This window comes from Macrobrachium rosenbergii, chromosome 57 (genome assembly GCF_040412425.1).
Source record: "Macrobrachium rosenbergii isolate ZJJX-2024 chromosome 57, ASM4041242v1, whole genome shotgun sequence".
NCBI lineage: Eukaryota > Metazoa > Arthropoda > Malacostraca > Decapoda > Palaemonidae > Macrobrachium > Macrobrachium rosenbergii.
Window position 1 is genome coordinate 6,041,831 of NC_089797.1, and position 25,622 is coordinate 6,067,452.

At 37.6% G+C, this 25,622-nt stretch overlaps 1 long non-coding RNA gene across 1 annotated transcript; it reads left to right on the plus strand.

Moving 5' to 3' along the window:
* Nucleotides 1-11,612: 11,612 nt before the first annotated feature.
* Nucleotides 11,613-23,947, plus strand: LOC136837067 (uncharacterized). The gene is made up of 3 exons (XR_010852568.1): nt 11,613-11,781; nt 14,282-14,410; nt 22,625-23,947. It is a non-coding gene; the product is annotated as an uncharacterized lncRNA (long non-coding RNA).
* Nucleotides 23,948-25,622: the final 1,675 nt, after the last annotated feature.

Below are 25,622 nucleotides of genomic sequence, written 5' to 3' on the forward strand. Positions count from 1 at the left end.
GCCTAGCAATGTAGGTACATCATTAACCTCTCTATGGATTGCTGATAGGCCTAGCAATGTAGGGAGGTCATTAACCTCTCTGTGGTAATAGTCCTAGCAATGTAGGGACGTCATACAGCTTCACAGTATCCAACCGCTTACCTATCTGTTGAAAAATTATGCTGAAATCTTCATATTAAAGGAAAATCATCCTCGACTTGTTAAAAGGAGACTGAGACATCTATGTGACTAACCCGTAGGTGAGTAGTGTTATCAGTGCACCTCGAGCGGTGCGCTGTAGGTGTTACAAAAAGGTGATTGCAATGATCCTTCGGTCTCTAGCTGCAACCACTATTTAGCCTTTTACTTGACCTCCATTCTCGTTCCTTTCTTCCATCTTACCGTCCAAACTCTCTTAGCGCAACTGTGGCGTTCTCTCCCAGTTCCAACTTTAGATCCTTCTACTTCATTTCATTGATTTTCTGGATCTTTATCTTAATGTCCAACCACTCCAGTCCCCCTCTCTTTCACTCTCTTAAGGCTGGATGGCTAAAAGGACCCCAGGATTTGGGCTTTTAGCCTAATTTCTCAAATCAGTCTGGCAATCATTCCTCAGATTCAAAAATGACTGAACATCTCTGGAATATAGTTTGCAGGACGTTTAAGAATATAATACTATTCCCTTTTGAATGAGACATTCGTCAGCAGTGTTTCAGCTAATCAGTATAACGTCCATCTAAAGACCTTGTCTTTACAGAGTTTTGCTGAATCAAGTATCAGTTTTGACAAAAATACTGACATATATATAGTAGGTAGGACCACTGGTTACTTTCACTATAAACATTATGGATGTAGACTGCTGGCTATATGTTTTATGTTCTATTTCACCTTATTTATTTATTTATTTGTTTATCACTTTTTCCTATGACTTGTTTCTCTCTTCAGGCTGATTTCCCTTCGGGGCAATCTTGGGTTTTTAGTCCGTTGTCTCTGTCCATATAAGTTTTAATTAAGCTGAAGATTTAAAAAGAGAAAAATATGATTCCATTTTCATGTTGCTTATAAATATAATGGACTGAGATTTTTTTCTATTTTCCAAGTTTATCTTTCCTTTGTTAACTATGCTGCTGCACGGAAATATTATTGATAATCACAGTAATACATAAATGTAATACAGAGCTTCAAAGATTACAAGAACAATTGAAAATTTTGATAAATGAATTGAGATTTACTAATTTTCAAAAGCACCTCGCAAAACTATGATAAACTGCATTTCCGTTGCTGTTTATGTCAGCTGTGGTGCATGAAAACGTGACGAAAAAATAGAAAAATAAATTAAGAATCTCTTATCGAGAACTTGATCAGCAATATTTTACAGGGGGCTCGTTTTATCCCATTTTAAAACTGAAAAGCTTTAATTTATCGCAGCATGTTAATATAGCAAAATATGAATAACTGAAGGTTGGGAGAAGGCAGTTAATTTTAATGTTTAGTTTGAGTTATAATGCAAAATAATAAACAAAGCATTATCATGTTTTGAACGATAATGCGTCATTCATTATAGCCGTAATTTTTTTTTTGGCCTAAATTTACAGCATGTGGTCATTACAATAGGTCATCTTTACCTACAGTTATTAAAAACCATTCTATTCCCTTTCAGCAAACAAAGGGGTATGCTATTCCCTGAAAGCTTATTGCGCAAGCTCACGTCACGGCCTGGCATAAGGCCAGCTTATTCTAAAACTTACGACCATACATCTGCCATAACAATAATATATAATGATAACACACTGCTATTTCAGGGTACTTCCATCATTTAGTTGGGAGTTTCCGCTTCAACATGTCGCTAATGGGGCTCTCTGCTGATAATAACATTCCATTTTTGTGTAAATGGGACAGAAGTGGCGTGATTGAGGAAATGGAGGAATGCAGAACATTTATGTGCGTTTGTTAGTTGTTAGTAAGGAATATTTTAGTTTTCGGTTAAAGAAAACTATTGTGCCGGCTTTGTCTGTCCGTCCGCACTTTTTTCTGTCAGCACTTTTTCCTGTCCGCCCTCAGATCTTAAAAACTACTGGGGCTAGAGGGCTGCAAATTGGTATGTTGATCAGCCACCCTCCAATCATCAAACATAGCAAATTGCAGCCCTCTAGCCTCAGTAGTTTTTATTTTATTTAAGATAAAAGTTAGCCATAATCGTGCTTCTGGCAACGATATAGGCCAGGCCACCAACGGCCCGTGGTTAAAGTTTAAAGGACCGCGGCTCATGAAGCATTTTACCGAGACCACCGAAAGATAAATCTATTTTCGGTGACCTTGATTATACGCTGTAGCGGCTGTACAGAAAACTCGATTGCACTGAAGAAACTTCAGCGTGTTTTTTACTTGTTGCTGGTAACCAATAATAAAGGCTTCTAAGGTTGTATCATATTGGTTTAGCGAGAGGAAGGAGATACACACTTTCCTTGTATCCTACATTCTCCTTTAGGAAAATGTCAGCGGAGTTATATTTCATTAGCAATACCTTTTCGTGCATCAAATTTGCTGCTCTGTGACCACTGAGATCCGGGTTCAGAAGTCTACACCAGACCTCTTTTCACTACCACAATTTATCTCCGTTGACTTACCGATATTAAGAGCAAGTACTCGCGTCGGGGATGTTTTCAGAAAAGATGGTAAAAATAAAAAATGGAAAGAATAAGTTTATTGATAGTGAGCTGACAAGTTCTATATTCGTGGGAATTAATGTACGTTAGCTTAAGGGGATTCGAACCTAATTGAAGACTGAGAATAACAAAAGAAACACTTTGTAGAAAGAACTGCTTTTGTTTCATATAGGTGATTTAAGAATGAATGACATTACAAAATGCCAGAGATAAAAACAAGGAATTTTGTACAATGCAAGGAAGTCGCGTATTTCCTGGGTAAATATTGGTACAAGAAGCACTTGTAGGATTATATGAACCCAAGATAGGTAAGATAATGGGTAGAATGTATGAGAAATTGAATGAATTATGTAAAATAGAACTTAGAGAAACAATGGACATTAAAGAAACAAAACAGCAGATTTTTTTTTGTGTTAGTAATGCACTGAAGACTAAGTGTTGCAAGTTGCCCATCTGATAAATGCACTCAATTGCTTCCATCCGCCTCCCCGTAGGGGGGCAGCGCCTTCAGTGCACCTCACGCGGTGCACTGTAGGCATTACTTGAGGTACTTTGCAACGTCCCTCCAGCCCCTTTCATTCCTTTTACTGTACCTCCATTCATATTCTCTCTCTTCCATCTTATTTTCCACCCTCTCCTATCAATTCTTTCAATATTATTTTCAACGTTCAATGACCTCGTAGGTCCCAGCGCTTGGTCTTTGGCCTAAATTTTGCATTCCAGTTCCAATTCCAAATTTCATCCGTGTACATATATCCCGGTATTGCTTTTGCCTATTCATCATTTTTTTTACCTTGGGGCATTTTTACAATGTATTGGATATTAGGTTAGTGGAGGAATATACAATAACTGATGGAAAAAGTTATTTTTCTACTTTTATGAGTTTTAAATTCTATTAAGATAGCAGGTTACTGAAGAAATATAAATTAAATTATAGAAATAGAAAAAATGATATCATTTATGCTATTAAGGTTAATGTTAGCAAACCCGTTACAATTACAGATTTAAAAAAAACCCTTTCGGTTTTTCCTACACGTAACCAAAATAACCTACAAATGAATTAGTAAGCTGAAGACTTTTGACAAGAGCAAGCTTAAATATCCTTTGCTATTTTTCCTGTAAACAGCAGCATAGTCTGTGTACTATAAACAGCTACAAATATAATATAGGAATGACTGACTTCAACAGCTAAGTATGTCCTTGGGTTTAATATACAATAATATATATATATATGGGTTTATATATATATATATATATATATATATATAATATATATATATATATATATATATATATATATATATATATATATATACAGTATATATATATATAGTATATATATATATATATATATATATATATATATATATATATATATATGTGTGTGTGTGTGTGTGTGTGTGTGTGTGTGTTTGTTAATTATTAATTCATTAAGATTAATGAAAAATAAATATCTCTGAATAGAAGAAATACAAGAAATAATATTAAATATAACAGATAATTATGTCCTTGGTCCTTTTACTGCACTTCCGTTCATATTCTCTTTCTTCCATCTGACTTTTTCCATCCTCTCCTAACAATTGTTTCATAGTGCAACTGCGAGGCTTTCCTCCTATTACACTTTTAAGACCATTTTAATCTCTGTTTCACTGTCGCCGCTGAATTACACTTTTAAGACCATCTTTCTGTCTATTTCCCTGTCGCCGCTGAATTACCTAACAGGTCCCACCACTTGGCCTTTGGCCTAAATTTTATATTCTGTTCCATTCTATTTCGTCCTTGGGTTTCATGTATGTGTAACTTAATAATAGATCCAGACTAATGAAAACTAAACACCATTCGTGAAATTAAACCAAAGAAAATAATATTTAAAGTAAATCATTTCCAGCGCCAGTCCAATTCCCGCGGCGAGTAAGGCTGGCCGCCAAATTCGTTCGCGTAACGGGGGGAAAAAGGGTGTCATCACCCGCCGAGCGTCACCGGAAGTTGCCTTCATCCGGGCTGCTCCGGGTGTGTTGACATCCGACGTCACCTTTGGTGTTTGAATCTCCCCCAGGTAGGGAGGCCGGGGCACTGGCGAGTTTGGATAACATACGTAGGCCGCATTTTTTCCCCCCTCTCTGAAAGGGGAAATGAGTCTCTTAGATTTAGTAGGTGTAGATGGGGTTTTAATGTAGATCATGCTTCAAGATATGTATGTATATATATATATATATATATATATATATATATATATATATATATATATATATATATATATATATATATATGTGAGTGTATGTATTATAAATATATATATATATATATATATATATATATATATATATATATATATATATATATATATATATATAGAGAGAGAGAGAGAGAGAGAGAGAGAGAGAGAGAGAGACAGACAGACAGACAGACAGACAGACAGACAGACAGACAGACAGACAGAATCCTGATTGAGATTGGGTCAAAGTTTTCAAGACTGGTAAACTAAACCCAGTGACTTAATTCCACTCAGCAATCAACAGAAATAATATTCGATTTCAACTTTGTTACACAAATTCCGGTTGAATTCAGGTTCTGTACTTGAAATCAACCAATCTCCACCATGACAGCTCAGTGCTATGTATATGTGCGATAGTTTGTCAATATTTTTTACACGAGCTACTAAAATCATATAGTTCGCTAATATCAAATTCACTTTAACTTGGGAATAACTAACTGGAAACATATAAGTCATGAGTATGTAGTGACAAGATATCATTCTATACATATATATATATATAATCTTATTAGCTTAATCCCTAGTCGGGGTCGCTGTTTTTAATGAGCCGTGAACATCTCATTTTATAATTTTTTGTCAGATGTTTCCTGGGCGGATGCCATTCCTGACTCTAGCCTCTCTCTCTCTATCTATTTGGCCTTTGAAAAGATAAAAATCACCATAGAAATATATATATATATATATATATATATATATATATATATATATATATATAAGTATATTACACACATACACACATATATAATTCATATATATATATATATATATATATATATATATATATATATATATATATATATATATATATATAAAACTTGTGTGAGATTACTATTGATATTTTGTTCAGCCCAATGAAATCTCCATGACGAAAACAACGCAAGTCCGTAACAGTCCAGAATAACTGCCAGTCCTGTTAACGCTGAATAACTGTCACATGTAATTAGCATATGAGTTCGCTGTCATTACGAGCAGACGGAAGCGATTCAAGTTATGTGGTCGAAGGGAATATCTATGCTAAAACCGAAAGAGTGGAGGGGTTTTTGGATAAAAAAAAAACATAAATAAATAAAAAAAATAAATATATAAAGATAAAAAATAGATAAATAGATATATAAATAGATAAATCAATAAATAGATAAATAAGTAAATATTCATCTCTGGAGGTACTGGTTTAGCCAGCAAGCAGGCGAGCGAACATTGAACTAGCGCGAAATTTTTTGGTAATGCTGTATTGACGTATGATGACTTGTCACTTTTAGCAAAAGGTAAACAAAGAAAATTGCTGTTCGTTGTTTGCAACAACTATGGTCTATAGGTAAAACAAAAAAGAGAAAATAATTGTTCGTTTTTGCAACAACAATGGTCCTCGATAACTGGTTTTCAATTTTACATTAATTTATGAGTGGTTCTGTTCCATTTTTTTGTACCGCGAACCTGGTCCGTAGTCGCCCCTGTGGTAAATAGTTTACAGAGAAAGGAGGTAGGCCTCGCAACCTCATCCTTAGAGACTATCTGAGAATCGTAAGGCTCTACCATTCTGGTGCCAACATCCTATTCTAAAAGGCGGGATGAAAAATTTTATATTCACATATATATGTGTATATATATATATATATATATATATATATATATATATATATATATATATATATTATATATATATATGTACATTCATACATATATGTATGTACAGTACACACACATACATACATACATACATATATATATATATATATATATATATATATATATATATATATATATATATATATATATATTATATGAAGACGCAGTATCAGCAGTATTCAAATAAACACTAACTACTACCGCGGCAGATATTTCCTCAGATAATATCAGGGTTATTGTACGCTTAATGAGGGGATGCATTGTATTTCTCTCTCCCCGCCCATTTTTAAACCAACGTCTATTTTATTTGTTCTCTTTGGTGTTGTCGAATAGAGCGTTGTTTTAGAGGTATAACTTTTAGGAACCTAAATGTAAAGTAATAAATTTGGTTAATTATTTTAATGATTTACTAACATTTTTACTCGTTTATTTATTAATTTGTTAATTTATCTGTTTTTTCTAATAGCTAATCTCCTCATTCTGTATTTCCCTTTACCTTCTATTACTTCTTTCGAATGAACACCAGATTCTTTGGAAGCTTGAATTTCAAGTCAGTGGCCCCTTTTGTGGGCTTATTCCATATGAATAGGGTTCATCTTTTAAATAATAATAATATGAATAATGTTATGGTGTTGGAATAAGTAGGGATTTTGAGGCAGGAATGGAATATGTAAAATGGGTTTGAAAGATTCCTGCATGTGATTCCTACAACGATTAATACCTAAGGAGCGGGAACTGACATGTAAGCTGTTAAAAATCTTTGAAGATACCCGGTGGCGTATGAGTCTAACGTCCGAACGCAGGAACTTAAACGAAAGCGCCAATAAAACTGAAGAATTATAAGTCTGACAGTCAGAGATATCCTTAGGCTGATTGTAATGCGATCAGTATGCTGAGGATGAAGGTAATTTGTTGGGACTAAGTATACAGTGTGAATGGCTTGTTTACTAATGCTAAATGATAAACTTCTGAGAGAGAGAGAGAGAGAGAGAGAGAGAGAGAGAGAGAGAGAGAGAGAGAGAGAGAGAGAGCGGGTAAGTCAGAGTGATACTAAAAAGATTCCAAATGTAAGTCACATTCTTTGGTATAAATTTCAATGTAGGTTTTTTTTTACACTTCTACAGCCGACCATCGAGATATCGAATTATTTCAAAGCATTTTCATCTTAGTTATATTTCCAAGTCCTAATGATTAAAATGGAAACTGGGTGATTTTTTTTTAAATCCCTTCTCCTGGGTCAGTTTGTTAGTTACGGGTTCCACGCCAAAGCACCAGTTGGCTTCTGGGTTTGCATATGGGTTTGTTTTCCTGGAACTTTGCTTTAAAAGTAGTTCAGTAACATCAAATGGTCAAAAATTATTCAATGCAAAATGAGTGGCCTTGAAGAATATTTTCCATCAAAATTAAATCATAAGTCAATTGCTGTAAGTGTTCAAAGCTGGCTCCAACGTAGAAAAAGCTCTGATATTAGCATCGGTCTAATTTATGATTCCTATAGAATCCATCGTGTTGGGTGCACAAAGCAGCATTATTTTCTTTCATAATTTCAGTAGTGACATTCAGTATATCCATTGATAAATCATTCTGCACAAAAAGGGATGAGCACGAGGCACCTTGAACTTGGCAGTATTCCAAGTATAATGGATCCATATCAAAAGTTTTAGGAAAATAAATAATAAGTTTGAGTGTCCCTACAGTTCCCCTTACAGCATGGAGCCAGATCTGTCCTTCAGAAAGTTGTCATTTGTATAATCAGGCATGTGATAGTGCCATTTATCTAGCCTTGTGAATAAATATAATGAGGTACTGTACTAGATGACCAAGCCCCTGGTTTGGAGACATAGGTCTATGTTAGTTAGGCAAAGTTCAGCAAGCAGTTCTATGGCTAAGGGACTGAACTGTTACCAGTACTAGCAAGACTGACCCATCACGAAGGAAATTGTCACCCCTAGTTGCATCTGTATCTGACCACACCTGCATTTGGCGTGTCTACCTATCCTAACAGCGCTCTCCAGTGATTGCTGTAAGTGAACTCAACCTAACCTGGGGGTTCCAGCATTCGCCATCCACCTATACATACCGTAAATATAACTTGTAATTAAACTACAGCATCTTATTTCGATTTACTATGTTTAAATGTTTACTTGGTTACAATACCCTTTTCATCATACAAAAAAGTGGCAGGGTTTAATGCATATCATATTATCCCTTACACGTAAGCACAAACCCCTGAAATCGTACTTTTAAGACAAATGGAAAATCTGACATACAACATAGACATTAGCAGCATTTTCAGTTTGCTGCATGAGACTGTTGAGAGTATTAACCAGCTACTGTGCCTGGAATATGAGTAACCTCATCTCCAATATGCGTGAAATATACCAACTGGCACTTTCCATTGAGATTATTATATTTTCATGAAATACTATTTTCCTTGAGAGTTACTGACCAGAGAAGGCATTAGCATTTCTGTCCTCCTCTAGTCTTTTGGAGTGAGAATGATAGCCACAAATATGGCATGCGTGTTTTTATTACTTCCTTAACGCCGAGGAAAATCCACCCTGAAGCTTACAACTACGAAGGAAATTTGTAGCCGAATGCAGAATAATGGGCCAGGGCTACTGTAGGCTTGGCAGGCATTTCAGAGGGAATATAATCTAACCAGACCTACCTTAACCTAAAATAACCTTGGAATTTGTGCCATGACCTAGCATTGGGGGATTCATTCCCACTGGACCCACTCAAGTAAGTCTTAACCCCTCACTACATTCTTCCCATTCGTAGCATAAAGTACGGTACATTTTCTATTGTTTATGCAGTAATTCGAAAATTACGTTTTCTTTCAAAGATAAAGAAAACTTGAACTAAAATCGTTGGTAAACCATAGTAAATCTTTATATCTGGGTGAGGTGGCAGGAAATTTATTTTCTGTGGCATTTGTAGACAACGTTCAATTATTGCTCGCATCGAAGGATCGATGGGTGAATCATTTCTATAGCTAAAAAGTTGCTGAAGTAAATTAGAATGGAGATTATCTTGTAGAAACGGGGTGGAAAGAGGCTTGATTTCTTGTAAATATTTATTTACTACAGAGGAATATTTGTAAATGTTCTTAGGGAAAGTGAGTAGGTGGAAGAGGAGTGACTGAAGGTATATCTGATATATCTTATCATTATCTGATTAAAATAAAAGCTAATATTAATATAAGTTATAAGTTTGACAGAATTGTGAAAATGTGGCTGGAAATGAATTGGGACAAGTGAATTGAGTGAAAAGAAAGTTGAGAAGAGGAATCCAGAGAGAGAGAGAGAGAGAGAGAGAGAGAGAGAGAGAGAGAGAGAGAGAGAGAGAGAGAGAGAGAGAAACTGTGGGCTGAAGTTAAATACAGTAGTTTAGAGGAGTATCTGTGGAGTTTGTAAAATTCAAAGGTTGGTTCATAGTAGCAGTAAGGAGTTTTTGTAGGTATGGGATGGTAGGAGGAAGGATCGAGTTAAAATAGTAGACTAAATGGTGAGATGAGGAAATAATTAGGGTATGGTGAAATATGAAAGGAGATTACTTGAGACACAGTTACATAACAGAATGTATAATGATATTTGTGGGTCTCTCTCTCTCTCTCTCTCTCTCTCTCTCTCTCTCTCTCTCTCTCTCTCTCTCTCTCTCTCATATCAATTCTCTTAAAAGCTACAAAAAAAAAAACCTTAACTTTGACCAAGGGTTAACTGATTTTGCTCCATAATTTTCATAAAATCATCAATAAAAAACCTTCATAAGCATGAACAAAATAACTTGAAATCTGAAGATTTATGGTCTCCACATAACAATAATATTCAGTTAATGGTAAAAAAAAAAGTATACAAATACAATATTATATTAAAAAACATTGTAGCCTTGTTCAGCCGACGATAAGACAATGACCCAACATTTTAGGGGAATCATTTTTCTTTTCACAATAATTCCGCACAGCTGTTTCCTCTATTCGAGAACAGGTGTGACAGAACAGGTGTAGGAAGTGATCTATTCCATTTATCGATGAGAGAATAATTAATGTGACAATTTTGCCAGTAAGTTAGTTAGAGATCAGCCGTTCTCCTTATTATATTTAGTATTTCATCAGAATTGGGTGTTGTTTACCAAAATACGAATTAATAAAGTTGTTTCAGTTACTCTGAATAGTCAAGTAATGCATAATTAGTCGACTGTGGTGGCCTGCAACAAGGGGAGATTAGGGTATGAGTCTAGCAGCCTCATCCCGTAAGACTCAGTGAGATTCGGAACACCAACACCATCTAGAACCATCTCCTCACTAAGGAAACTTGTTGGCTATTGGTTCTAGTCTACCCACTTGCTCGTTCATAGATAATATTCTTGATTTCAGTCTAGTTGCCAAGGTAGTTTGTACAGTACCAATCTATACATAGATTTGTGCCACCCGAACTGTGAATTGTGTGTTCAGTTTTCCAAGATAAGTAGTTCGGTTTTGCTATCTGATGAATGATGCTGTAATAACTGCAGTTATAACTCTGGAAAATATTTATGAAAGCTCATCCTTCATCAACACCAAGCTTCCTACGCCGTTTACGCCTTACTGTATGGATCGTCTTGGAGCAAGGGTCGCGCCGGCATATGGCCGTCTAAATGTCTGTTGGTTTTCAGACCTTACAACCAGATGAATTTGCTATAATTTTCACGTGTTATTCAGACAATGGTTAAAATTCTCATAGGAAACCAAAAAAAAAAAAAAAAAAATCAGCCTCTAAATTTATGTATTTAACGTAGAAAAGTTGATACCATTTTCATAATCAATGTGACTAAAAAATAAATTGCAGCCCAAAATATTTTACACAATGGTAAATTCATCAGAATCTCGGCTTATCTGAATTTCGTGCATATAGATTTATACTTTGCAGATTACAGTATCAGTTTTGAGACAGTAAAAAAAGAAATGTTGCTTATTACGAAATACAAACCACCGCTTTGAAACTTGGTAACAAGGTAGTTAATTGGAGGTTATGGGTTACGGGTGATGGGTAGTTTGGGGGCGAGGCAGATATCTGCCGGCTTGTCCAGCCTTGACCGTAGTCCGTCATTAGATGTCGTTAAAGAACCTAGACATGGACAGCTCCTACTGGCCGGTTTTAATAGAGTGCTCCTGCTATTGATTACCTTATTTACACGAGAAATAATGTCATTCTTTGTCTGTGTCAAATTTAAGGATACTGCTGTACCTCGAAGGTAACGTACTTAATGTTTCTGGTGTTGCGTGAATGTGCTACTTAATTTGCTTTGTACCCTTGTGTGAAAGACTGTGGGTAAAGTTTTATAAGTTGCCAGTAAGACTCCAATCAGCTATTTCAGCGCGCAAAAACATTTTAGGTTTTTCATGCAAAAATGACTATGAAACGATGGGGCTTTAAAAAAAAACTTTAAATACCAATCTGACATAACCTAGGGGTGATTAATGGTTACAATTTTGCCGTATTAGCTAAGGCGGGGAGCTGGTATTCTTACCATATAAGTCGTTATTTGATTATTTTTTTATTTCTAATTTGCGCATAGTGTTTATGGGGTTCAAAATAACGAAGTTGAGAGCACTTTTCAAAAATGTATGCTGCAATTTCATAGCGTGTATCGGCAACTTATAAATTACCAGACTGTGTTGGTTGAAGATTGACTCTACCAACAGATTTAAATGGAACGACTTCGGTAACAGATTTCGTTAATTTACCGCAGTATTTTAACTTTGAACCCTCAGCGGTAGATGCAGTGGAAAGCTGGAATCCTCCCCGCTGAAACTGGGTCAGGTAAGGACCCGGCGCCCTTGGTTAGGAAGTGTCAAATATATCCTTGTAAATCCCTCGATGGTATTTCTACATGTCACTATAATTTAGGCTATGGTGGCCGGTAATAAAGTCACCCGAAAAAAGTAACGTAACCTAACCTCACCCAACTTACAACCTAACCTAAATTATAACCAAACTCAACCCAACCCAACCCAACTTAGCCCACCCTAACCTCACCTACTGATTACTAGCCACCTTTAATTATCCTGTGATTTTTTTCCTGTGACTTTTCCCAGCCAAAATTGTGACTTTTCCAGACTTTTTTTTTTTTTGTGACCTGTTACCGGCATTACTTGGTTTTTTGCAGCTCCCTTCAGCCCCAAGCTGCGACCCCTTTCATTACTTTTACTGCACTTTTGTTCATATCATCCATCTTATGTTCCACCCTCACCTAACAGTTGTTGCATAGTGCAACTGCGTTACACCTTTAAAACCTTTTTACTCTTAATTTTCCTGTCAGTGCTGAATGACCTCAGGTACCAGTGCTTGGCCTTTTGGCCAAGATCTTATACTCCACCTTATATTCCAGTAGGAGTATCACAAAAATTATGTAATTGGTATCGGAATGAATGCCAGAAAGTTAAAAGAACATTAGAACATGGGGAAATTGTATTTTCAACTGAATGTGATTGTGGGTTGAAGATCAAGTTTACTGAGGAATCATCATGGTGATTCATGCAGGCTGTAGTCCAGAAACAGGAATGTCCTTTTTTCCCTTTTATGGAGTGAGATCTTAGTCTAGCAACTGTCATGTAGCCTATCTTGTGCACATATTGCCTAAATATGTTGTGTACAGTATTTGTTGTACCTCTTCATCTGTGCTATTTATGATTTTTTAAACTTTTACTGGTCTTTGTCCTTTTAATTTTCTGATCAACAGCTTTACATGCCATCTCACATTCCCAAGCCGTCTGTCTGAGATACCTAAGGGAAATGTCCTTCAAAATTGATATTATTGATATATAAATTGTGCTGCCATAACATTTAATATCCTTTGTGGAGTGTCAGTGTTTACTTGCTATGGGTGTGTAAAGGCTATATTGAATACTGTACTTGATTTCACATATTGGGGTATGAGTTGCTTGTACCACACTTTTATCATCATGACTTGTATGTTTTGTGGTTAGGTAAGAAACATGTTCATTCTCTGCTGTTTTCCATCTTGTTCACCTCTTTCATCTTATGATTTCATAGGAAATGAACTCGATAAAAGTAGCACCTGAACTTGGACCTCAGCGCAACTGACCAATGTACTGTACTTATCTACATTATTATAAGATTTTGCTATGCTACCACTGTAGATGTTTTTTGTTGGCTGTGTTCAAAATACATGTCTGAGTGTTGGCTATTTCATACCACTGGGTAAGTACTAATTGTCTTACAGCAGTTTGTAAGGGAAGTGGTGGGTTTGTAATCTGGTAGATAGTGTCATCTTTGTTCTTATTTAGGGAGCAGTTGCCTTTATGGTTCTTATTTAGGGAGCAGTTGCTTTTATGATGGACAGTTGACCCCAGTGTCATCAATTGAATTTTACTTCTGGTGGTATGTGTTATCAAGTAATGTACCTTGCCAATTTAGGCCCCGAGTGTGTTGCTATACCAGTCTTTTACTTGGTGTTCATTCTCTTTGGTCTCCTCCCATCTATGAAGTGCATTAGCTTTGCTGCAGTTTCCAGTTCTCATTGCAGACTGAATTCTTTGGGCAAGCTGTAAGAGTGTCAGAATGTAACTGTGATCTGGGTAAACTAATTTGATGATCTAGCCATGGTTGCTTTCATAGGGTTTAAACTTAAAAACTGAACTAGAATCCAGATTCTGCTGGGCTGTTATTTGTTTCGAGGGTTACACCAATTTGCATTTCAGTTGAAGATGACAATTTCTTTTCCTTTTCAGGCAGTACGTCTTGTGGCAGCACATTGCTTACGATTAGGAGTATGGATTCTAGCTGTTTGTTGATATGTCCCATCCCATACTACAAGGAAGTATACCCATGAATCTGACAGTCTTACAGCTTATAACTGAGTGAGTATGGGTAGAATTTTGTTCTTGGGAATATTCAACTTTTAAGTGTACCCTTGGCTTCCCAAAAATCAGGGATCTGAAAAGTTTTAGTTAATGGAGGTCAAATCATACATTTTTCATTTTTGCTGAATTGGGAATTTTGGTATGTCAAATTAAAGTCTAGCTGTATGGAATAGGAATTGAGTATGGTATGGTAATGGAAGTTAGCTGAAGACATTTTAAGTTTATAATATTGTATTGTTTTCAGAGAGTTCGAGGTGTGATAGTTCACTTTCAGATTGTTTTGACCTTAGCCTATTTTCCATAGTGGTACAGTTTAATAAGGGAGAAGCCTGTGAAAGGAAATTTGAGAACTAGGATCAGAATAGAAGGGTACAATACAATACATGAAGCTGAATATTACTGGCATGTAGTTTTGCTCTGCCATTTATGTGGTAGTAAAGTGTTTTTATTGGTGAACATGTCCTAGAAATGAAATTTGATGCAATATGTATGGTGTGCAGGTTAATTTTTTTATAGGTATCTGTACTCTATAACCTGATAAATAAATGACCCGTATAAAAAGGACACTGTTGTTATTGAGAATAGAGTATATTGTATACACTGCACAACTGTAGTTCCTCGCTATTTTTTGTATCTTGCGGCTTGGCTAGTTGGGAGAGGTTAGCATCCCTTTGTCATCTATTTGGTGCATTGTGAGTATCTGCACTTTGCCCTCACAAATGTGATGGCCATGTTAGCTTTGCTTGTGTATTCAATGTCCATCTTCCTTATGCATGCTGGTCACTGTTCAACCATGACCTCAAACCTTGGGAATTTTTTTTGTAACCTGTGTAGAGTCATACACAACCTTGAATGCAAGTTCTCATCAATGTGTGCTCAGTGTTAGAGGCTAGTTTGATTGCAAAAATTGCCTATGTATCATGAGAGAGCACCCTCATCTCGTTCTCTGATTGTTACATGCTTGGTGTGTAGACTGGGTCAGGAATCAATACAGGATGTGTGGGATAGGTGACCCCTTGAAGCAGCAAGGTTTTGCCCATTGCTAACCTTGCTCAACTAGTTTAATTGGTCTTTCATGATTATTGGTTCATCTCTTAACTGGTACCAGTGTACGAGGAGTACGATGGTTTTTCAACAAGTGGAATTTGATGTTATTAACTTTGAATAATTTCCAGTTTTGAATTCAAAGTTGTGATTTAAAGTTGAAGCATACTGATGCATAGGGAAGTGATTTTTGATCATGCAATTCTTCAGTGCACTTAGTTTTTTTTTATATGCAGAATACCATTGTAGCACAAAGAAGCTTAGTATTGAAATGGGTAATTCTATATATTAGCTCCATGCCTGTTTTTACCTTTTCAACTGGTTTTTTCTACACTTTTATGGGTTCTGATACTGGCGGTACATCTGTTTGTTATCGGCCAAATGGAATGTCCTTCACCATTTTTAGTACTGGCCCAGGGAGGGTTAGGTACCAATACGTTAACAAGTTGTTGCATTTGCCGGACGGGATATGAACCGTTCGAAACATACGCACCCGTGCTGTCTTGAGAAGATAGCTTATGGAAACCCCTTGTTGGATGGACTTCGGGGGTTAATTATAGGTTAAATAGGTTAATTAGACTCGAGCGCCAAAAATGAAAGGTAAATTCATAATTAGCAACCAAAAAACTGTAGAAAGTCAAGTTATAGTACCGTCGGCGACGCGGAGCTACCCTATAGTTCTACCTTGAAATGTTAGCTGTGATGAGTTTGGGACGATTAGGCTGTACCTAGAGCTCCGCATGCATAAAATACCAAAATTAAAAGTAAAATGTAATATTTTTCATATTTAAAGCGTTTTAGACCACTTCTTATGATGAGGAAACACCCACAATTTTGCCATGTTAGCTATGGAGGGGGTTGGGGGACAGGTATTGTCTAACCTTTTAAGTAAAAAATCGAAAATCATTCGTTGGGGAACTAGTTTTTCTGAGAAACATTACGGTAAAAAACCTCATTTTCGAACTAACTCCAGTAAGATCAAGTACACGAAGTGCTACTGGATGTAAACAAACGACTTAGAAAATTTTCGAGGATGCCGATTAGATAATCATTAATATCTCGGATATGGTGAATCTCCTCAAAAAGTGTTCAGAGACAAAGTTTTATTATTTTATAATGTGAAAATTATAATGTGACCTATTTTCTTATATCTCACCGCGGAGTTGTTCTGGACATTGACCCTATTTTTGGCTGTGAACCTGTTAGGCCATCACAACTTTAGGCCATGTGAAGTTTAGGCCGTGAGACGTGGTGGAAGCTCCTTGGGATACCATGTTTATTACTAGCCCCTTGGGGAGTAAAGTATTATATACTGTATACCCATTTTGGCCATTTGCCGGTTTGGATGCGATGGCCTCAATGGCTGAAATGACCAGAACCTGTTGTGACTGGACCTGAGCCCAAAGATGCCTGCCAGTGAACAACAGTAGCCATTAATGACAGTACTGTACCTCAAATGATTGTACTATATGTTAGGGACTTGAATAGCTTAATGCAGTACACTGTACAAAAAAAAAAAGTCATATGTGCATTACCTATAAAGAAGTCTTACTGTATCAGCATCACTTTGCCAAAGGGTGCATTTGCATGGTCTGAAAGCATCTGGTAGACAAACAAAGTTGCCATAATCTCCACACAGAAGGTGGCTGACGAATAAGGTGGGATGTTTGTCATCAACAGCAAATGAGCTTAGTGTCTGTGTATAATTAGTGGACTTCGTCCAATGGTATGGGTATGAAGCGAGGACATCTGCACTTTGTTTGCCAGACAGTGTTAATGTATGGACATGACTTCACAGATCTGGTAACACTGCAAAAATGGCTTGCCTATGTCATAAGAAATGTGCTTGTCCATATGTTGGATGTTTAAATGCACCCTAAGACCTTGGTGAGGTGGACAAACTAAGTTGCTCTTATAAACTTTTAGAGAATTGGCAACGGTCTTTGACATTACCAGACACTTTGTTGTAGTAGATCTCTAAGCATTACCATTCTTTACCTAGTATGAATTAAATTCTAAATCTTTGTTGTATTGAAGGCACTGAATTTTTGTTTCCCATAGACCCTGCCTAAACTTTTAGATTCATCTGAAATAAAAAAAAAAAAATGAAAAGTCATATATCAAAAGATGAAGGAATGTACTATAGTTGAATGTCTTTATGTAATGTCATTCATGGTATTCCCTCTTATCAAGAAATAAAACGGTACATGAAACCCTTGGCCCACAAACCATACAGCCAGTGTAAGCCAAACTGAGAAAGATCACAGTGGGGACATTAGACACTTATTTTTGAGGTGAAACTTACCCTCTATCATTTAGCTTTATCGGCGATTACTTGGCATGAGTTCGTGTTAAAATTGTGTCCTTAACGAAGGTTCCCAATAGTCATTCCCCCACCCTTTGTTTTGTGGGGGTAAGATAGCGAATGTTTTGGTTGCTCATTCTACTCTTGTCAGTGAACACGGATGTCTGTGTAGGCAAATGCTCTGAAGCTTTTTTTTTTTTTTTTTTTTTTCCACTATATTCTTAATCTTCCTTATCAGAATCCTAAATTTTGCAAAGGTAAGCAGTTGCAAGACCAGATTGGTTTCTTTAAAGTATGATAGTACGAATTATCGAATTATGCATTGATCATTGTGAGGTAACGTGATTCACTCAACCGTTGTGATCATTGCAGGGAATGGTCTTTGAAGGAGATAGGAAAGATGTTACAGTATTGTATTAGAAGAGAGAAGGATAGACTTAGTGTGTAAAGAGAACAGCTAGTCTTTCATCTAAGCCTTCCTTAGAAATAACTTCTGATCAAGAGATTGATAGGTCTATTGATTCTTCTGTAGTATATTCACATCCTTCCACACCCACTAAGTCGACTCAGGATAGTAGGTTAGATTCAAAGCAGTCTGATCTTGATTCTGTAAAATCTGGGATTGAATTTTTATGTAACAAGTTTGAATCTTTTGCATCTAATGTCTCTAGTATGTTGGCAGGGACAGTTTCCCCTCATTTAGTTGGCAACTCCATGGATGCAGCCTTCTGTCCCATTGGCTCTACCTGTCAATAGGCCTGGTAGCCCGGGTTCCCAAATGAGGACTAACATCCCAGGATGTTCATGAACTGTGTCCTCTGTCTCCTGCCTTTGCTTCTCAGTCCTCGTTGGACAAACACAGATTGCGCTCGCCTGAAGACATTCATGGTAGGGTGAAAAGGTCTAGGCCTTCACTTTTGAACCTGTTGTCCCAAGGTGGTTATAGCGATTCGTTCAAACCAGGTAACTGATCGCGTTAAGCAGTGAACGATGTCACTGTGACTGCAGCTGCCTCAAGGAGTTCAGAGTCCTTAGTTAGGCTAGACTCCCTTTCTGTTGACAACAGTCCCAAGTTTTTATTTCATCAAGGCCTTAGGTATGTCTGCTTCTGAGGGCTTTGTGGGTTTTATGGGCTGTCTTTCTGAAGCAAAAATGAGAAACCAGCCCATATCCTTTTGGTCATGCAAAGGCAACCCAGAAAAGAGAAGGCTCTTGAGTCTAGAAATCTTTTCAAATTTAGAGAAGGCAGCTATAGAGGAAATACCAACTACTTTGCCAGGTCTTTACAACAGGCTATTCCTTGGGTTACAAAGGTAATGGGAGGTTGGAGGGCTGTCTTGGACATGTCCAAGCTCAACTTCTATGTCCAATTGTCCCTTTTTTCCATGGAGTCTGCCCCATGGTCTTAGCCGCTTTGGAGAAACAGGCATGAATGTTTACGGTGGACATGAAAGATGAGTCCTTTCATGCCCCCACTCCATAGTGTTCACGAAAGTTCCTACACTTTGTCTTTGGGGGAAAGACTTGCCAGTTTCGAGCCCTTTGTTTCGGACTAAGTTCTGCACCTCAGGTTTTCACCAGGGTCTTATCCTCCTTCACGAAATGGTGTCACTTACTAGGAGTAAGATACTTCTGTAACTGGGCGATTGGATTATCATTGCAAAGCTCAGGGAGGATTGCCTGAGGGCAAGAGAGCTAGTTCTGGGCTTAGCAAAAACCCTAGGGTTACTGTTAAACGTAGAGAAATCTTCACTGGAGCCATCTCAGAGTGGCCTACCCGGCCATGGTGATAGATACTGTTTTTTCAAGGTTTTCCTACACATGCTCGAGTAGGCAATCTCTTGTCGATAGCAAGTGAATTCACTTCCTCAGGAAGCATGCCAGCCAAATGTTGGCTCTCTTTTAAGCCACATGTCTCCTCTGAAGAAGTTAGTCCCAGATGCTGGACTACGGATGAGACCGTTTCAGTTGCACTTCAGACACTGGCACAGTCACAGCCCATCCACAAGTTGGTACCCTGGAACCCAGATCTGTTCCTTGACCTTCATTGGTGGATGTTGGAAGTAATCCTGCTTGCACGCCTTGGACAAGGGGTGGGGTATAGTTATGGGGAATCAGGTTGAAAGGAGTTGCTGGCTATCCAGAAGGGGCTGCAGATGCTGGAAAGTGCAGTGACCAACAAAGTAATTTCTGTCTTCTCGGTCAACTCAACAGCTGTCCTATCCAGGAAGACAAGGGGGCATGAAGTTGGAATGTTAGTAGCCATTATCATGGATTTACCCCTCTGGATTGAATGTTCTGGCAGACATGGTAAGTTATCAAGGACAGGTGCTCTCATAAATGGATGTTAAACCCGACTGTGTTTGAGACGGTTTGGAAAGAGTACAGCCAACCTCCCATCAATCTTTTTGTAATGAAGATGAATAGTCGTCTCCAGTTGTACATCTCACCAGTTCCGGACCCCTCAATCCTAGGCAGTAGACTCTGGCTTTAGCCTGAGCAAACCTATTTGTATATGCTTTCCCTCCTTTTCTGCTGTTGAAGGAAGTGCTCAAGAAGTTGAGGGAGTCCCAGAATATACCATGATTCTAATCTCACCTTGGTGGCCAAGAAGGCAATGGTTCACAGGCCACCTAGAAATGTCAGACGTTCCTAGAAAATTACCTCTTTGGTCAATTCTACTTCACCAGACAGGGGCAAGGAGGCTGCATGGAAATAGCAGCTTACTTCGTCTAACCGCTTGGAAACTGTTGACAAGGTCCTCAGAACTAGAGGCTTTTCAAGTTTGTCTAGGGACTCTATCCTCACTGCAAGGAGGAAGTCCACGAATATATTATACTGTATCAGAAACAGTGGGAATTATATGGATCATGGTTTAAGTCCAGGGGCATTTCATGTCTTCGCACCAGCATTGGTAATGTAGTAAGGTTTCTGCAATTCTTAAGATATGCTAAAGGATTCTGTTGCCTCCATCAAAAGGCTATAAATCTATTCTGGCTTCTGTTTTAAGGCATACTGGATCGTATATTTCAAAAGATGTTGACTTAACATGAAGCTGTACTCTCATTTCAACTGGAAATGCCTAAGGTTCTTCTGAAACCTTTTATGGAATCTAGATGTTGTCTTATAACACTTTAGAGGTCCTCCTTTTGAGCCCCTGAGAGAGGCTTCTCTCAAGGCTCTTTCTTTGAAAACCATCTTTCTGGGTTATTTGGCTTCAGCCAAAAGAGTAAGTGAATTGCAAGCAGTAGCATTAGTAGGGTTTTGACGTACTGGAGCAGAATGATCTTTTCTCTATCTCTTCAATGGAAACTGTAACTCCTGAGGAAGGAGAGCTGGTTTTTGCCCTGTTAGGGCTCTGAAGTATTATACATCCTGTCTCTAAACCTGTAAGGAATCAGCTTAAGAACTTTTGTTTGGTCAGGAAACCTGAGGTTCATATGTCTAAGAATGCCATGGCTTTCTTGATTAAGTCTGTAATTCTGGAGGCATACCATGCAGTCTCTCCGTAGTTTGTCCCCTTTTGAAGGCGAAACCATAGTTTCAGACCAGCAGCTACATCTGTTAGTTTTCACCAGCACCTCTCTCTAGACTGTCTAGTCTTGGCAGCACAATGGAGGTGTAGCTCTGCATTTGCTTCCAACTACTTGAGGGACTTAGAGGTCTGGTATGAAGACTGCTTTACGCTAGCACCTCTGGTTTCGGCAGGGAAGATTATCTTTAGTCTTCCTTTTATATGTCACGAACAGATAAAGGTTCTCTAGCCACCCCCTTCCTTGGTAAAGGGGAACTGTGTGATGAGGTCGTTAGTTGTCCTTGCTTTGTTTGTTCTTGGATGAGGGCAAATAGGTTTTTTTTTTTCTTTTTAGTAAATTATTTTGCTGCAGAGCCATTGCTCCTTATTGGAGAAAGCTACCCTGAGCTGATTAAGTACTGCTTTTCTTCCAATTTGGTCTAATTGTTTTTGGGTGTGAGGTTCCACAGCATTTTTATAAGATAGGTGGTAACTCTTGAGGGATCATAGTTTAGTTGTGGTTGAAACTCCCATCAACTCTGAAGGCCTGAGGCACAGGGACCAATAAATTTTCATTGTGTTACACACTAGCCAATGGCCACATTTGGGGTTGACGTTCTACCTTCTAAGATAGTGGACCTCGCTTGCCATGGGGTTGTATTCATCAGGTAAGCAGCAGTGAGGATATTTATATGATAATTCGGCTATAGGGAATCTCTTTCCCGCCTCCAGCACACAATGTTGGAGTCAGCTAAATGATAGAGGGTAAGTTTCACCTCAAAAATCAATTTTTTAGGTACTTAGATGCTCTCATTGAAACCCACCCTCCTTCCCTCTTAAGAGATTGAGTAGAATGAGCAACTGAGACATTTACGGTCTTACCCCCACCCCACAAAGGGTGGGGGAGTAACTATTGGGAGCGCTCGTTAATGATTGTTTAAATTTTAACACTTGTTGAACCCGCACTAAGTAGTCGCAGATAAAGCTAAGTGATAGAGGGTACCTAAAAATTTGATTTTATAAAAATTTTTTTAGAAAAAATACTGAGTTTTCCTTCACTGAAGCAAATAGCTAACTGCTCCTCTTTGGTTATTAGGCAGAGGTATAACAAGAGGTTTGTGAATTCTATGAGTGGAGTGTAAATTTATTCTTTGGCGTTAGAGATAGCTTTATATTTTATGTGCAGGTAGAGTTTTGGCTTAAGTGGTTCGTATTTAAATATGTGTTAAGAGAGTGGTAAGTTCCGGTCAGCTATGAGTGAAGCAGGACATTTGGTTTCATTATTTTTTTGTATGTAAGTGTTCAGATTACAAAATTGAATTTATAGTTGTCATTTCTCGCATTACAGGTTACAAGAAGATTCCAGTAGAGTATACTGCACAGTACTGGAGTACAGGGTATTCATCCTCGTCATCAGTCCACCTTCAAGTTCCTGATGTCGCCCAGTGATGCCTTGAACAAAATCAATCGGTCGATCATTTCCTGTGGCACCCACGGGGATGCATGTGGCCTTGAACTCACGCCACCACATTCTGCCCTGGGTTAACTCCTCAAGATCCCTCCAACACTCGTTTCCTGCTTCCCGCCTCATTGTCCCCAGCCGTGTCTCCTTTGGCATACCTCTACCTCTTCTACCAAGGGCAACCCATCCCGGTGTATCTCATACTATTCTGTCTTCTATAGACATGGCCTAGCCACTTCAAGCCTGAGAACCTTACATACTCGTCGACTGGCTGCACCCCCATTACTTTGTTAAATTTATTTGATATCCTATCCCTCCAGTTAATTACTGATATTCTTCTGAGCGCCTTATTTTCAAATGCCAAGAATTTATCTGAAGTCACTGTACTGTACTGTACCATAACAAAAACCATGACTGAAATATTACTTTAGCCTTGGGCTGTTACTCTAGCTGAATTCTGCTTTGTCTTCTAGTGCAGTAAATAATATAGAAGTAACTAAAGGGCTTTGCAGATTGGAGAAGTACAGGAACATTGCTTATTTTGTATGTCATCCACACAAGAATATGACATCATGGATATTTGATTTATAGCTTTCCATTAAATCAGATGGTCATTATTACAGTATGCAGTTGTAACTTAGTTGAATGAGACCATTGTGTAACATTGCTAGGCTCAGTATGCATCATACCCATTTTCTAAGCTTATACTTTATACTAGAATTACTTTACTAAAATTAGTGCATAGTGCAAATTTTTAGGATGGAATTCAAACCCCAATGTACTGTATAATTTTTAGGACTAGGCTAATGGATTCCCCAACATGATACAACTTAAGAATATGAGGCCATTGTTGATTGCCAATAACTTAGAAAGTCTTCAAGAGTTTTGGAGTCCTGTCTATCTTGAAATGTTTCCATTCTGCCATTGTTTTGAATATTTAATTCAGTAGCCAACTTAAATCTTGAATTGGACAGAAATATGAGTTCTGTTAAATTTCTAGCTCTGATCTTAGTATTAATCTGTTGTGTTGTCATTCATTAGGCTTGTTCCCCATACTGTACACAATTTTTTTTTTTGATTACTATTTGAATCATGATCTCCCTTGACTGTGCCATCTGCCACTGATACTATTTAGGCTGTTAATACAAAGTCTGCCTTCTGTTGTGTGAACCTTGGTACCACTAAGTTTTCTATAAGTTTTGCACCTGCTGTGACCAAATTGTGGAATGATCTTCCTAATCCTGCGGTAATGTTTGAAGTTCAGCCACTCGAACTTTGTGCAACTGCTGCTTTGTTGAGCAGGCTGAAATGTCTCGCTTCATAGTTATCTAATCTTAGTTACTTTGTTACATAACCTGTTTGTTTCTTTTCATGTTTATGGTCTCTCTACCATTTATTTTCCTTAGTTTGGTCTGTTCCCTCATGGATCCTTGGGAATGTTGAAGCCAGTGTTTGGATGCCTTTCCATGAGGGTGTAAATGGGGGAAAGTACAATTTTTGAGTAATTCTACTTCATCTTTGAATTTGCCACACTCAATTGATCCATTAATATTTTAATTCAGTGGTCAACTCAAATTTTGAATTGGACAGAAATGTGATTTGTTAAATCTCTTGCTCTGATCTTAGTATTAATCTGTTGTGTGTCATTCATTCAGCTGTGAGTATTAATCTGTTGTGTGTCATTCATTCAGCTTGTTGCCACACCGTCTACAATTTTTTGTAATTGAATACTATTTGTATCATAATCTTCCTTGGCTGTGCCATCTGCCACTGGTACTATTTAGACTGTTAATACTCGGTCTGCCTTCTGTTGTGAGGCTTGGTACCACCAAGTTTTCTAAAAGTTTTGCACCTGCTGTGACCAAAATTTGGAATGATCTTCCTAATCGTGCGGTAGTGTTTGAACTTCAGACATTCAAACTTGGTGCAACTGCTTATTTGTTGAGCAGGCTGAAATGTCTCACTTCATAGTTATCTAATCTCAGATACTTTCTTAGATAAGCCGTTTGTTTTTCTTTTTTATGGTATCTTTGCCATTCATTTTCCTTACTGTGGTGCTTTCCCTCATGGATCCTTGGGAATGTTGAAGCCAATGTGAATTTTAAAATGGTTGGATGCCTTTCCATGTGGGCGTAAATGGGAAAAAAAGCACAATTTTGAGTAATTCTTCATCATTGAATTTGCCACACTCATTTGATCCATGAATATTTAATTCAGTGGTGAACTTAAATCTTGAATTGGACAAATATGATTTCTGTTAAATTTCTTGTTAATTCAGTAGTCAACTTAAATCTTGAATTGGACAGAAATATGAGCTCTGTTAAATTTCTTGCTCTGATCTTAGTATTATGTTGTATGTCATTCATTCGGCTTGTTGCCCATACTGCATACAATTTTTTGTAATTGATTGCTATTTGTATCATGATCTACCTTGACTGTACCATATGCCACATACTTTTTAGTGTGTTAATACTAAGTCTGCCTTGTGTTGTGTGAGGCTCAGTACCACCAAGTTTTCTGTAAGTTTTGCACCTGCTGTGACCAAGTGGTGGAATGATCTTCCTAATCCTGCATTAATGTTTGAACTGCAGACATTCAAACTTGGTGCAACTGCTTATTTGTTGAGCAGGCTGAAATGTCTCACTTCATAGTTATCTAATCTTAGTTACTTTGCTACATAACCTATTTGTTTTTTTTTCTTATTTATGGTATCTTTACCATTCATTTTCCTTAGTGTGGTGCTTTCCCTCGTGGATCCTTAGGAATGTTGAAGCTAATATAAATTTTGAAATGGTTGGATGCCTTTCCATGAGGGTGTAAATGGGGAAAAGTACAATTTTTGAGTAATTCTACTTCATCTTTGAATTTGCCACACTCAATTGAT